The sequence below is a fragment of the Clinocottus analis genome, unplaced genomic scaffold, assembly GCF_023055335.1.
Source record: "Clinocottus analis isolate CAN_PGR_092001 unplaced genomic scaffold, fCliAna1.0.p SCAF_16, whole genome shotgun sequence".
Lineage (NCBI taxonomy): Eukaryota > Metazoa > Chordata > Actinopteri > Perciformes > Cottidae > Clinocottus > Clinocottus analis.
Genome location: NW_027175887.1, coordinates 14,392,633 through 14,408,065, shown reverse-complemented (window position 1 = coordinate 14,408,065; position 15,433 = coordinate 14,392,633). Strand labels below are relative to the sequence as shown.

Below are 15,433 nucleotides of genomic sequence, written 5' to 3'. Positions count from 1 at the left end.
TGATTTTGGAGGAACATATTTTGATATCATTTATTTGCCTAATAAGCTATACTTCTTTATTCCAATTGAAGTAGAGATATCTGTATGCTCTAAGACTAAATTCTCCAAAAGAAAAAAAATATATTTCCTTGATTGGAGACTTGCTGAAAACAATTTTTAAATAAAAAATGAATTTTTGTGTATCATCCCCCTTGTCATAGATCTTTGTTTTAGTTGAATAAAACTGACTGTGTGCACCTGTCTGCACAATAGACCAGCTTCATTCACTTATTTGACAATGCAGGATGAGGTCAGTTCCAGAAGTCCATTTCCTAATCGCATCGATGATTGTAATGACTAACTTTCTGTTTAATCTTTTTCTTCGTATTTGAGTTCTTTTCGACAACCATGAACTGGTCATGCTCTAAAGTACAACCAAATCCAGATAACACTGATTGCACATGAATTATATTGATTGATTTGCCAACACTGGATTAATAACACGACAGAGCAAATGTACCATCTTGAATATAGCCTCTAAACTTGTAATGACTGTCACCTCAAATCTTGTTCACCTGTGCAGTGATTAAGTAGGCAACATGATATCAGGGTACGCAACCCAACCTGCTGCGGTTGCCTAGAACAAACACTCATAAGATTTACTGGCACATTATCTTTCTCATTATTTTGATTTTATTTGGGTTATTGTAAGTATGTTTATGTAAGTAATCCTATACACAATAATTGATCTGAATCGATGTTTAACTCTAAATCTAAAATCTATATTTTTGAATGTGAAGATGCTGTTTAGTTGAAGAGTAAACCTGGCACAGATTTGATGATAATGATTCTTAAATATCTTCTGTATTACAGTCCCATTCAAAAATACTTTCTGTGATAAAATACATTTGGATATGTCACATACCAAAGATAAATACGTATATGTGTGTCATGTGAAAAGAACACTATATCCTGACTGAAACCTTTTTTTAATATGCGCAAGTCCTCCTAATCAATCCATCTCCATTTCACTGATCCTGACGAAAGTTGTGCTGTAATCTTTGGAAGCCCATTCCCACCACACACAATAAAAAAAACTTTTGGACTAAAAAAAAAACGCTTTTTTTTTTTTTTTTCGTTGACTTGAAAAAAGCAACAACAAAAAACAAACGTTTCATTCCAGGAGAGAAATGAGAACTTGACTACTGACTACAAATGTCAAAATGACAGTTACAGCCTAAATATAATTGTAGCTAATATATGTACACACAAAGTACATTGTTGTCCTTCCATTGGCCATTTTTAAGAACTGAGTAAAATGCAAAGTCCACACATATATAGAATGAATTATTTACTTTAAAGTAACCCATCAATAAGCTTACAGGTGGTTGACATTGCCAAGCTATCTTTTGGTAAATAACAAGAGCACTTGAATATAAAACAGTGCTTGCAATGTGCTTGCAATGTTAAATTAAAAGAATACGTGAATTGAAACAAGATTGGACTATTTTTTAACTTGTACTTGTTTTGTTGTATGAAGAATATATATTTACACCCTAAATATAATTGTATTTTATAATTGTATTTTAAATGACGGTATTGTAAAACCAAAGTGATGAAATAATGCATTGGTTTGATGTTTTTTTTAATTTTCATCAACGAAAAGAATTTTTTTTTCTGTCCCTAATTTTTTTTTTTTTTTTGTCCCTAAGTTTTTTTTGTCTCAATTTTTTTTAATTTTTTTTTATCCTAATTTTTTTTTTTTTTTTTGGTCCTAATTTTTTTTTTTTTTTTTGTGGTCCTAATTTTTTTTGGTGTGGCGGAAATGGGCTTCCATACTATTCTGAGGAAATGGAAGTATAATTAATTCTAAGAGTATGTTTCTTGCCAGTAGAGAGCACTGCTGGTCTGTTGTCGCATACAGGCCTCACTGCTTGATAGGCTTTTTGTAAAGGTCTTTCTCAACCTTCTAAATTCACTTGTTTTTTCATGCTAAATTGAGTGTGATCAGAAGTGATAAGAGGATGCTTTTAAATATGGATCAAGTACCGGGTTCAATATTGGTGAGCCACTGCCCTAATATATCCTGATGTCTTTAAACACAGCACACTATATTTACAATTGAAAGGGACTTTTGTGCTTAATAGAATGAATATAGAGTAATTTTACAAACAGAGAAATAAAACACTGCAGTTTTCACTGCTGCCTCAGTGAAACAATTGCCGAATGGCTGCCACCGTTGTTGTTCGTGATTGTTTCTCCCCTGACAAACACCTCTAATTGGCTCATTCCCCGGCACTCAACGAGACACAAAGGTTGCGGCGTTTGTCAGTTACTGTGGGCTCCCTAAGTGGAGAAGAAGAGTTGTATAGTAAGCAGCCGAGCCTTCCACTTTGCCTGTGAATGTTTGACTGGGCTGCGCCTTGCTTCTGGATGGATAATTTCCTTATATGATTCTAGATAAATGTGATGCTCCCTCAGCAGTGGAGAACAGGCCTGAAAGGCACGATGTCAATCCAAATTTGACGGCTGCATGCTGATTAGTGTAGAAACCCATCATAATGTCGGCTTCGATCAACCGCTCTGCAAATGTCGGAGAACGCTTGACATGAAATGCAAAGTAAGCCGGGTACAAACTTTTAGGATGCATTAAAACATAAACTGCACATAATGAGTCTCTAGCTTAGTTCAGCTGCTGCTGTTAGGTCTGTTTAAGTCACTACGAGCATTTATTTTGTAATGAAAGACATGTTGAACAATTGTCGAGCAGCCCCGCAAACAAAACCAAAGAATACCAGCTACTTTCTTGATTTCTAAGTATTGTTTATTAAGTGTAATTGATTTTTTTCATTGGAAGTCCTGTCAGTTATTTATTCCATCTTTAGCTTTGACCTCAACTTTAACTTTATTGTCCGCAAGGGGACATTTGTCTCACAGCCAATCAAAACAAAGAACATGAGACTTGAACACAAAACATGATAAATACACTACTACTACTACTACTACTACGACTACTACTACTACTACTACTACTACTACTACTACTACTACTACTACCACTAGCAATACATGCTTTTAAATCCAGTGCTGCCCCATCTTAGTCGACAAGTCAACTAATCTCCCCTTTTAGTCTTAGTCTTATCTTATATATTTTGTTTCCTCATGTTTTAAATTATTTTTATTTTCTTATCTCCAAGAAATGCATGTGCACATCTCTGGTAAACAACATATTGTTGCTTTTTGTGTGATTCTTTGTGGAGAACCTCAGTTTTACAGGTCATTCGATTAAATGAACTTATTCATGATTCAACACAATCATACGAGTGTACGAGATACTATTTTAGTTGAGGACAACTTTTGAGATCAGATTGACCTCCACTTTGTTTGTTTTGAGCTTCTTTTCGAGGCTTCAATCCAAGTATTTGTACACAATTTATCATCAGAGCTGATTCTGACACCATACGACCTTCGCAGTTCGCCTCGTCAGAAAGTAAAACACTGTTCGATAAACCAGTAATAACAAAGATCTACTGGGGCATTACGTACTGAATTTTTAGAAAGCAAAGGCGGCCAGACACCACGGTACAATCCCAAGTGAATGCCAGATAAGAAAAAAAAAGCTGAATGCAGTGAACTGAACCTCGGGATAAACAAGGTCTATAATCGGCAAAACCACAAAGCACCAGATTAGTCCTCCTGGGCTGCTGCAGTGGGCCTCTGGATATGCAGAATGCTGGACCTTCCTGTTGGGTCTTATCTGTGGTACAAGACACGGTGCATCTGGGTGCTTACAGCCATGAGGGACAGCCAGAGGAATTACTTCCTCTTCCCTGCTCTGTTGCTTTAGCCATAACCCTTTCTTAGTGATGCTAATGTGTGGGCCCAATTAAAGGATGAAGCCATTATGCTCTGCTATTACCAAGTGGAGAGGATTAATGAAACTAATTTTTTTTTTTTTTTGTCACCTCACAGGTTTAATCTGAGAACAATTCAGGTTCCCCAAACACGTGAAGTAAGGTGAGTTGCACGGGCTGAATTTGAATATTTTATTGTGAGACTTGCCATCTTTAATTATATTGAATGAGGGCAGGCTCAGTCAACACTACCATCCACTGGCAGATAGTTAGACTCTTTCACTGGTTTGAAAATGAACAAACAACCCTTTTTTTAGAGTTTAAAACACAGTGTTTCAATGGCCTTTCTCCCAACGAGGTGACGGCGGTTCATCGCTGCTCTGAGCCCGGCTGCTACCTCAGCTTTTTGACAGCCAAAGACCCTTGACACCCCCTACAGTGGCTAATAATACCACTCTGAGCACGCTCCCCTTGCAGGAGAGAGAATCCATCGGCTTTGTCTCGACAACTGGAAAGAGCCGGAACTGTCTCTTAATTGATTGTGATCATTGTGACCAGAGCAAACCATGGCAACTGATGACACAATGAGGCTTTTTTTAAAATGTCAATTACATGTGAGAGCTACATGATGGCAAATCCTGGTTGGTACTTTACACTAACACATTTTAAAAACACTTGTGAAATGTACTTTATTGTGTTTAAACACAATGCTAAACATCATGAAGGGTTTAGTGTATGTGGTGATGATGCAAAAAGAAATAGGAGCAATAGAATATAATATGAAGTGAAATGTAAGTATATTGTGAAAGTGACTTACAATAGTAATGTATAGTTATTCAATAGAAGAGCTTTGAAGCATTCATTACTATTTAATATTTCTAAGATTCCAATTTGTGACTTTTCGTGCGGCAGTTCTTATTTCTTACGTAACATTTTGGTTGGGCACATTTATTCAGAGTGATTATCAACGTCACATCCTTTAGAGACTGACTTTTTATGTGCCCAGGTCTCATTGGATCATTATTTTTCCTTGCTTAACCGTCCATCTCCATGGAAACACTTTCCCTTTCCTCCCTCCATGCTCCTGTCCAGTGAAGGTTGCACAGCTCATTCACTCACATGGATACAAGTTTTGACTTAAATACCCTTGAGCACACCCAGACAATGTCACCTTTTAAGGCCTGGAAGAGGACAAGTGAAAACTATAACATGTGCTCAAAAGTACACCAAAGTCTGAATTAGCTGCCAAGCTTTAAATCAAGGACCTGTATTCCATTCAGAGGAAGGAAAACAAGCAGCTGATGAATCCCCAGAGGAACTCAGGAAACCCATACCCTCTTTTAGGTCTGTCATTTATCCATTCATTGATGTATATGTGTCACATACAGCCCTTAGGATGACAAGACACCATTTCAATAGAAGGATGCAATTTGTGGTTAATTTATTCTGCTCTTTACCGGTTCTGTTGTTACCTTCACGTGTGAAGATAGACCCACATGGGTACATCGGCCCCAAAAAGTGCTGACAAGTCCAAGGCAATAGTACTGAACTCCCGTTCCTTTCAGAGGCCTGTTCTTCATTTGAAGGAGAGTATTTCATTTTGCTCCGCAGCTGTGTCCAGATGAAAGAGTGATCGAGTTTACACAAAACACACAGACACAAACGCACACATTCTGCATGGACCAGCATGTTTGTGTGTTCTACATCAGTTCTCCACATGACAGCGAAATAGTTGCCTTTCAAGACTTAATCTTCTTTATCACCGCCTTTAAAAATCCTTTACTTACAGTCTTTAAAATATTTTCCCAAATTTCAGAAAATACTTTATTTTAAAATGAACCATTTGTTTCAACTTCATCACATATAAGCAAGTGAAAATGTGTGTCATTGCAAAGTGATGGAAATGGTAATGTGTTATCAACCTGTAGCCCAGGGCTACGGTTCCACATTTAGGGCAGTGGAGTGAATAAATGTGCTAAAACTGGACGTCAATAATAGAAATAATGTTGTGCCTTTTGGAAGGAATTGGAGCACAATGATATCCCTTTGAAAACGTTTTATTCTTAACTCGTAAATTCCTCAAAATGTCCTCGTAAGACTTTACAAATCACAACACAAAGCATTGTATTCAGCAATCATTTTAATCTTTCATAACTGAGTCTCAGCAGCTGAACAAAGCCACAGACTTTCACTACATCTCCCCAATCAAAGACCGTTTTAGGAGTAAAAGCTCTAAAAGCTTCTGCAGGCTGAAGGAGGATGTTCACATTGTTAGAAGAACCTTAGCAACACACTCTTCTTCCGTGTCAGATTTACTTTCGTCTGATCGGGTCGCTTCCAAATCAGACTTCGCTACAGACGATTGATAAACAAATTAATAAGTAGTCCAAGAGTAGTTTCACTGCAGAGCTCAATTTGGCTGACCAAGTGGGTCCTATTTCTGCCGTTTGCTAACCGCCCACTGTGTTGGTACTCCTCTGGAGAGATATAAGTCGGCTTCAGCCCATCTAATTGTATTTGGCTCAGATCGTTATCACAGTTATGTTGCCCTCTGGACTGAGAAAGTACTACAAGCGGCTTCTCTCTGTGTGAATGTAAGGATAGTGTCACCTCCTGTACATATTTCAGTGCATGCATTAACACGCTTTTGAAAATGAGCCAGAAATGTTGTAACAGTAAAACCATTCATTGATCTTCTTTCAACCTAAATATATTACATACTATTGACCCAATGACGCTGGCTTTTTTTGTGTGCATTTACTGAGCACTCATGCCAATCTGCTGGAAGTATTAAATGCCTTTATCTTGTTTAAATTGGTTCAGTATTTTGGCGGAACGCTGCAGACCAGCGTCTCATAACGGACTGCAATGCAATATTTGTCGATGTGTGTCCAGTCAAAGTGCTTGCTTTTGCCACCGATAGGCTCAGATTGTTATCACAACTGTCTTGACAACATTTCGTAAAGGCTTTTTCTTTTACCTTGCGCTTGATCCGGTGTATCCAGCTCCACTTTTGACATCCTCAGTGTAACTCACTATGAGGCTCGAGTAATTAGTGGATTTCAATCGCGCAACAAGCCGTGTTTCATAAAGGGCCTATATGTATGTCAATGTCTGGTTTGACTTTGTGACTAAACCTGGTCTCCAGAGAACTTTGTGGAGATCGGTGAAAAGCCATTTGTGGAATGTGTGTGAGAGAAAGAAATGAGATAAAGATGTGCAGCCAGTCTGAAAGGACAAAGAGACGGAAAAATGATGGCATCTCTGGGACTTCAATGATCAGTCACTAAAAAAGGCGGGCAAGATAATGAAAGGAGAATTAAATTAATACATACAAAAATAATTTTAGTCCATCTAGGAATCTGTCATTTTTAGTTTGCTTGAAATTTAAAATACTGACCAGAAATTAATTTAGTCGTAAAAAATACAACATGCATTACAATAAAAACGGCCCTTTTTGAAGTCAGTGAGATTTTCATTTAATTTGGGATTCACTTTAATTTTCTCGTGACCCATAAGATATTCCAATACATATTTAAAAATCACTGTGCTTTATTAAACCAAACCTAAGTTTATATTTTATCGGCTCGCCCTTTGTCACTACTCACCCTTTTCATGACTTGTCTTCATTAACTGTCAAACAAAGAGCGCTGCTCTGCAGTGTGTCTGTCACCAGTTTTCAGTTTTAAGCTCCATTTTTTGAGCATCCCTTAGTGATGCTTTCTTTGTAGCATTTTCTGAAAGACATTTCATTTTACATTTACTCTCATCTTCTTTATTGAATAAGATATCTATTTGCTTTGTGTTGCAGCCGTGAGCCTCGGAGGAACTTACTAAGTATCAGCAATATGATGTACTGACAGTTTAATTGAAAACTTAATCTGTCTGCTGAACCCAAAGTCTCGTTGAAGATGTGGGAAATAAAATGGTCACTGTGGACTCGTGACCCATCTGGCAAGATTGCTCCCTCACTAATCTGTTTAATAAAGATTTGAAACACACATGCAATGCCACGCCTAAGTGAGCCAGTGGCCTTTCCAACTTTGATTCAGGAATAGCTTACACTGTTCATCTAAGATGAGTCGCACAAACCTGCAGGACATGTTTTAAGCAAAACTTTCAAACTCTACTCATTTAACATTGTTTTCTGACAACAGGGAATTTAGTCAAGCATCACACAAATTAACAAGTTTCTCCTGAAGTTTGGATCAAAAGTCAGTAAAACGGAATATCCCATAGTTTTTAACATTGGTTGTCTTGCATATCATGGGACCATTAAGCTTCTTTTTGTAGCCAGAAGAGTCGCCCCCTGCTGGCCATGCGAGATTGTCACTTCTAATAATAGTAATGGTAAGGTAAAAATAATGGGGTGGCAGCAGCAATGGAGAAGGCTCTTTCTGAAAGTTATGAAGGAGCGAGGTTGTGAAGGGCTTTGTATGTGCTGAGGTTTCTTGAACTGTATTCGTTGCTGTATGGGGAGCCATTGGAGGTTTTGAAGGACTGGGGTGATGTGATTTCTGGTGCAGTGCTGTTGAAAAGGGAGGGGCAGGAGATGGGTGCATAATGTGCTTTAATGTGAAACATAATTTGTTTAGAGAAAAACTTGAACTTGAAAATGGTATTTGCACCATGACACCTCTGTAACAAAACCATGCACACATACAAATAAACAAAGACACTCTTTTTTGGAAAGCTCCCTCCTAGGCAGTACTAGTTTTGTTTTTTCTAGACATCCTTGAAGTTGGAGCAGAGGACTCCCGTTGGGACCCTAATATTACTTTCTGTTGATCTCTGTCAGAGAGGCATCAGTGTGATCTTCTTGCAAATGGAGCAGGAAACAGTGAAGTGTATGTTAAACCGAGACGTACATATCGCTTGAATAACGCAAGTTGAATTAGAATTGTGAAAACATTTAAGCCCGAGTTGTGACAAACTTTTTGCAGCAATGATACTGTGAAGGTAATCAGAGTATCACAGACTTATAACCCCGGAAAACCGCTCATATCCTAAAATAACATGACCTTTCTTCCCGCCTCCAGCAGAAGGAAAGACTTCCTTGTGTCTTTGTCTGCTGTGGAGGCATCTCTCTGTGGAGCTGCACATTGCTAATCTCTGTGTGCCTCCTTTTCGAAACTCTCAGATTTTGCTCCAAGCTGCTTGACTTGCTTTTGTAGCAGCACCGCTATCTGGGCTATGTTACTCTGCACTGGTTTGGAGAATGGATTAATTTGAAGCATTGACAGCCTATTCTGGCCCTGCTAGTGTCTATTTATGTGAAAGGAATTGCTCCCTTATTAACAGTCCCGCTTGACTGCAGTACATTGGAAATGATGACCATTGATGTCTTCTCTCCTTTCAAAACGAACATAGTTCCCTGTAGATTCAAGTGTTTTGTTAGAAAAGATACACAAGTATAACACAGTGTTTGTAGTTAGGAACATTTGTTTGTTATATTGTGCATACACAAGTGTATAACAAGCAACAATCTGTCAAACACAGACATTAGACAGACTCCTCTTTCTTTGGCTAAATCTCCTGCTGACTCTCAGACAGCAACAGAGAAATGATATCCAATGCCAAATGAGTCAATAACAAATCTGTGGAAACTGAATACTAAATTCAAATTAAAAATATATTGTCATAGGTGCACAAGGCACATAAAACACAGGAGCATCATTACTGCACAGCTGTTACTACCAGAACACCCTGTATCTTGTATCAACACAACTTCCAGTAAGATGAAAATGTGCCTCGCTACCTCGGCAGATAATCTCAAATCTAATCAACAGCTGCTGCTTATTTATCATAAGCAGCAGTTGATGATGAATGCCTTCGTAGCAGGAACTGCAGCCTGTCACAGTCCAGTTGTTCATGTCAGGGATTAAGACTTTAAGACAGCTTGTCAGTCAAAGCTTTTTATTGCAGTCATGGAAAAAACTTGACATTCAATGTTTTATGTTTTATGTATGCATGAAAGAAAAGTGTGACTGCTTGTGAATTATGGATTCAAGATTTAAATCAGCCAAAGTAATTTAATTGCATATATTACACATTTGTAACACCTTAAATCTCAGCCTTGCTAGTTGCTGTGGTGGCAAAGATGACTTGTGATCCACAATGCATATCTCCTTCTGAGTATAATTAAGTCTTTTGTTTGCTGATAAATCCACCCTGAGCCTTTTAAGTAGGTCTGTTTCAAACCAGCAGCGTCAGCTCTTCTGTTAGCGTGTTGTTGGCGAGATTGATGGTAGTATAGGAAATTATATGATGTTGCGGTGGAAGGTTGCATTCCACATCTAGATGTTGTGTGGTGTTGATGAACAATGCTCATCATTGCTGAGAGCGGTGATTAAAAGTGCTGAATGGGGCTTGATGGCACTAAGGAGCTGAACTCTAACATGTATTTATGTAGTGTGACAAGGTTAATACACATCAAAAAACCTATTTGTGTCAATATGTAAAAGTATTTGAAAACCACAAATTCAACATTTTTCTGGGTAGATGTCATTAATAGCAGAGATATTAAATGGTAATTTGTTTGTCTGTCTCAGAGCACGAAATATACAATCACTTTTTTTTCTTTTTTTTTCTTATCTGTGAGCATGCATTATCAGCATGGATTAGTTTTTTGGTATATGATCATTTGAAGCAGTCTATTACTATGCAATAGGAACAAATTAAATAATAAAAACTTTCCTCCAAGATAAATAAGTGTATTTTTCCCCTAACATGAATGTTGACTAATGTTACTGAAGGTAACAGGAACATTTTGCAAACAGTATTCAGCATGCAATAAAAAGTTCAAGACCCCTTCTCCAATTAATGGCAAACTGAAATGCATAGCATGTCTCTCCCATCTTCCCTGGTAAGTTATCAGTGATCAAATTTAATTGAAATCCCATAAAAGCACAACTAAATACATTTGCATTTGATAAAAACTGACCAGCCACAGGCCGAACACCTGGTTGGGACGCATGGAGCTGTGTAATGCAAGCTGTTAATCCCAGACCAGTCTGTTGCCTTCACACGGTTTGCACAAAAGGCTGAAGCATTTCTCTTAAAGGAGCAGTGTTTTCTAGTTCCTCGGGATATGAACAAATTCCTAATGTTAACTTGCATTTGTCACATTTTAGAAACTTTTATGAATGGAAAGCAACAACCGCATGTAGTAGCAATCAACGTGAGCTGCCATTAATCTTCCAGAAGACGCACTGAATTACGAGTGTGACACACAATTTTTTACTCCAGTGCATTTAATTCCCCCTCATGGATTATCTGTTCATCCTTTATTATATTTCATGTTTGAAATATCGCACAGATTCTTCATGTAATTGCTGTAGGAGTGTGATTTTTCACTCACCAAGACTATGGCTGTGCCCTTCTGTCTGACTGAATTAGGTTATTGTGCCGATTTAATTTCCAGAGGGAACAACTCTGGTGGTAAGAAACATTATTTGCTAATTAACAAGAATGTCTCCTGGCGTTTTCAAGAGAATGATAGTACTCCCGGAGGCTTGTTCAAAGTTAAGTTCTTACAGAAAGCGCGGCTGTAAACAGAAGTAACCTGCAGTCACAAGTCCAACGTGGAAGGAATTCTCCAACAAGTGCGAACGTACAGAGGAAAAAAAAAAGTGATCCAAGTATCAGTCAACAAGTCAATATTGTTTTAAACACTGAGCTGAACGCCCTCCACGGTTCTGTTGCTGGAAGTTTTCAGACAATAAAATCCTGGCTATTGGCTCGAACTACAACATGTATGATTTGTCGTGAAATTGTGTTTACATGAGTTTTAAAACGGAAGAGGTTTTTTTCTTCCTTTTTACTTAACACATAAATTCCTGTGAATGTTCACATTATTCTCCAAAATTGTGTATTGGAATGAAACCCACTGCAAGGCGGTCCTACCAAACACACAAACAGAAACAAGACTTATTTTGCGTCGTCCTCTTTTGTTGTTGCGCTAGTCTACTGCCGCTGTACTATTGTCTTCTCACGTATCCACAAGAGACAAACCTCAGACTCTCCATAGGGCGTGACACAAGGCTCCACAACGCTGTAGTAGCTCTCAGAAGCTCCTCAAGGACATTGATTGGTCTGTGCACTGTTTCACCGGGTGCACGAGCCTTACTTGAAGCCTGGAAAGAAGGGTTTTGTATGATTTTGCGATTATGCGATTCTCATATCGGTATAATGATGAAAATCAATGTGCATAGTAGGCCTGAATGCATGTGAATGTGAAGTTGTAGTCTGCTAATGTCATTGTTATTATACTTGAACAAACTGTACACTATGAGCTGTTATAGTAATAGTTGTTTTTCATCTTTGCTCCTGTTGCTGCTAAGAAGAACACTTACAGCCTGAAGCTTCATGTTAGTAAATTATTAGAGAAAGATGAATTCACTGAATTTAAAACCAAAAGCTGATTAATCAGGTCAGGTTTCATAATCATAAATATCAAGGTCAAATAAAGACACAGATTTTAGAAATAGTTTTAATGCAGACAGGACTGACAGCTCAACTTTATTACAGGTGTAGCACACTGAAACAGAAAGATCCATAAAGTATAGTAATATTGTACAGAAGAGGTCCTTGTGGTCCATGTTGTCGTGATACCTTTGATGTGGCATTGAGAGGGCAGCCAAAACAGTCAAATTCAACACAAGAGTTTTATGAAGTACTAAAAATGCCACAGAACATGCCTCTGTGGAAAATAGTTTATCTGTTTTTGTGATTACATTTGTCTTTTTTTCCCATTTTCCCTTTGCCGCTGGCACACAAGACTGCCAAATGTTTATTTTCCTTTTTAGTGAATAAAGCAAGAGGTACGTTAGTTGAACAAACTTACAAATCCCTAAAAGGGACAGTTGTTTTACCGTCAGCTGGACAGTAAAACAACTGAGGTTGTGCTACAGTTGCTCATTGCAAAAGACTATTTTTTGTACTCAGATGTTTTATCTAATACATGAAAAAAGGAAGCCCTGTATCATCATAAAAGGCAGTCTGAAAGGTTTTCCATTCGTCCGACAAGTTTCATGAACTTGGGCTATTCCAGACTGCACTGAAACTATTTAAAAATGCCACAAAGAACCTGAATCACTGGTTTAACTATAATTTCATACAATCCGATACAACAGAAATGTCATTTTAATAATTCAAAGTTTTTGCAGGACACTGGCAACATGGGGGTTATACTTTACTGCACAAACAATGAATGGAAACATTTCAATAGCATTATGGAGGATGTGAAATGTCAAATACAGAGGTTGTGAATATATTTAACAGGGCATCTTGAACCAATATAACTTTATATTGTACATAAAAACGCATTAAACAAATGGATTAGAACAATTATTTAATCAGATAATGAGCTAACAATGATACAAATAATCAATACTGAACTGTATTAGACCTGTGATCATAAGCGCTTTCCTCTTAAACTTTACCAAAATATAGCGATGCCGCTGTGCTCTCACTTGTGGATGTTGCAAAGCAAACAGATATTGTACATATTATGTCTTTAACTGGTAGTTAGTATTACAGTAGACCTTGGTGTTTGAATATTGAGTGGCTTAATAACAGAGATTTCAGTATCTTTGAGGAAAGACCTGAAATAAATCAATTTGCATTTACAACAGAAAAGCATTCAATGGTGCTATACAACATTGTTAGCTTGAATACAAATCTCAGCTGAAGATTGAATAGTGAGAACACATTTCATATAGCAGTGAAACACAAACAGCTGATTAACTATGTGGCAGGACGGCGCTGTGCACTTGATCTACATGTGGAAACAGTGCATACAGATTGGTTGGACTGGAAGTCTGAGATTTGGACATGAGAATACAAAGATACGCCTTTTTACACGGTACAAACAGTTCTCACTTCCCACCACAAACTGCTGAAATGCTTCCCACTCGCGCATCAGCTGCGAGCGCAGCCTCGTCCTCAGCTGCTTGAAATAGTCAACCGCATGAGTAAGACTCGCAGGCAGGCGGGAGCAGCTTTTTACAGTGCGCCGCTTGGCTGGAAACTCTTTGAAAGTGACGAACAATTGGACCAGAGAACCTTATTTATTAAAAAACAATTTGCCAAGTGCGTCATGAATGTGCTTTTTTTTCAATGACTTCTTATCTTAATATGGTGCTCTAGCTGAGATAAGAAGTGGTGATCCATATTAAAACAGACTTTTTAACAACAGCAAATATGATCATGTTGTAAGTTGCTTGTCAATCAGACAAAAAAACTGTTTATATGTCTTTAGTTGACTCATTTATTTAAGTGGTAACAGACACAAAAAAACTTTACTTTGCTTCACAACAGTTTTACATTCATCCTGACAGAAGTTCACGAACCGTTAACTTCCAACACTGGAGACGTCTACTGCTACTGTACCACTGGTTTCAGACCGTCCCGGCCGGATACATTCAATAAATGTAAGATTTGGAGTTAAATCGTATACATATTTGTTTTTATAAAAGCTGAGAGTTTTAACTATGCCGTAAACTTTGAGCCTCCATCTTCAAACTGAAAATGACTTTTGTTGTTGGACCTTAATGGGCCACTAAGACCAATCAGCGCTCTCGTACTGGGGCTTCATCTACAGTATGTTCTAGGATAACCACACACATGCTGGTACTGATGAGAGGCACTATAACACCGACACGACACTGGTTCAACACTCCGCTGCTACTTCTTCTATAAATATATGTATCAGTAGGATGTCTGTTGGCAGTGACTCGGTCTGAACGCATTTGGAAGGTTTCCTTGAAAATGAGACACCTACAACTTCAAAAAGTGACATTACATTCAATTGAATTGACTTTTTAATGATTTTTAGTCATTGAGGTCAACATTTTTTAACAGATTGTTTCCTTTATTTATTTATTTTTTTTAATACTGAATTCCAAACATAGCTTATTCATTTCTCTGGATGTCCAGCACTTTGAAAATAAACCTGAATAACTTACTTTTAGACGTCCCAAAGTCTTTTTCTCAAACAAATACAGTTCTTACTTTGGTCAGTGATAGTCATGGGCATCCAAATTGTATATGAAGAACGGATATTGCTGATGTTTTTAAGTTCAGACTTAAAGCCTTTTTAATGACAATACACATGTAAGTAATGTTTTAAGGTTAGATGATTTTTGAGCGCTTTGGGTTTTATTCATTCTTCACTGAAAATCCAGTTTAACAAACTCTCGTCCTCTTAAAACCTCATTAATCCACTTTGATCTGTTACTGTGTTCTTCCTGATTAACCTGTTTGATCTACTGAGAACTTTTTGATCTTCTGTTTTACATTTTAAATTAATACAATAGCAAGACTGTTTAAAACTATTTAGGTCATTTTTAAAGTGTATTATCCCTGGGCACTTCACTTTTTCCAACATCTAGCAGTGCCAGACATTTTTAGTATTCACAGCATCTATAAATTGTCCAGTAAAGCACTTCATCAATACCCAGTTAACCACAGGGCACTCCACCAGGATTTGACGAATAAGAAAAGTTTTCTCATTCATCAGCACTGTATTTTCCCATATAACTACACAACATTGGCTGTTATGTAATGAGAAAAAAAAACGTTTTCTGAAATATAACAAA

General features: G+C 37.6%; 1 protein-coding gene across 3 annotated transcripts in view; it reads left to right on the top strand.

Moving 5' to 3' along the window:
- mrtfbb (myocardin related transcription factor Bb) overlaps window positions 1-15,433 on the top strand; it is a 70,204-nt gene that overhangs the window by 3,557 nt on the left and 51,214 nt on the right. For all 3 annotated transcript variants that reach the window (XM_068578489.1, XM_068578488.1, XM_068578487.1), the window contains exon 2: window positions 3,952-3,996. The gene's annotated coding sequence lies outside the window, so the exon portion shown is untranslated. The remainder of the gene's footprint in view (window positions 1-3,951; window positions 3,997-15,433) is intronic.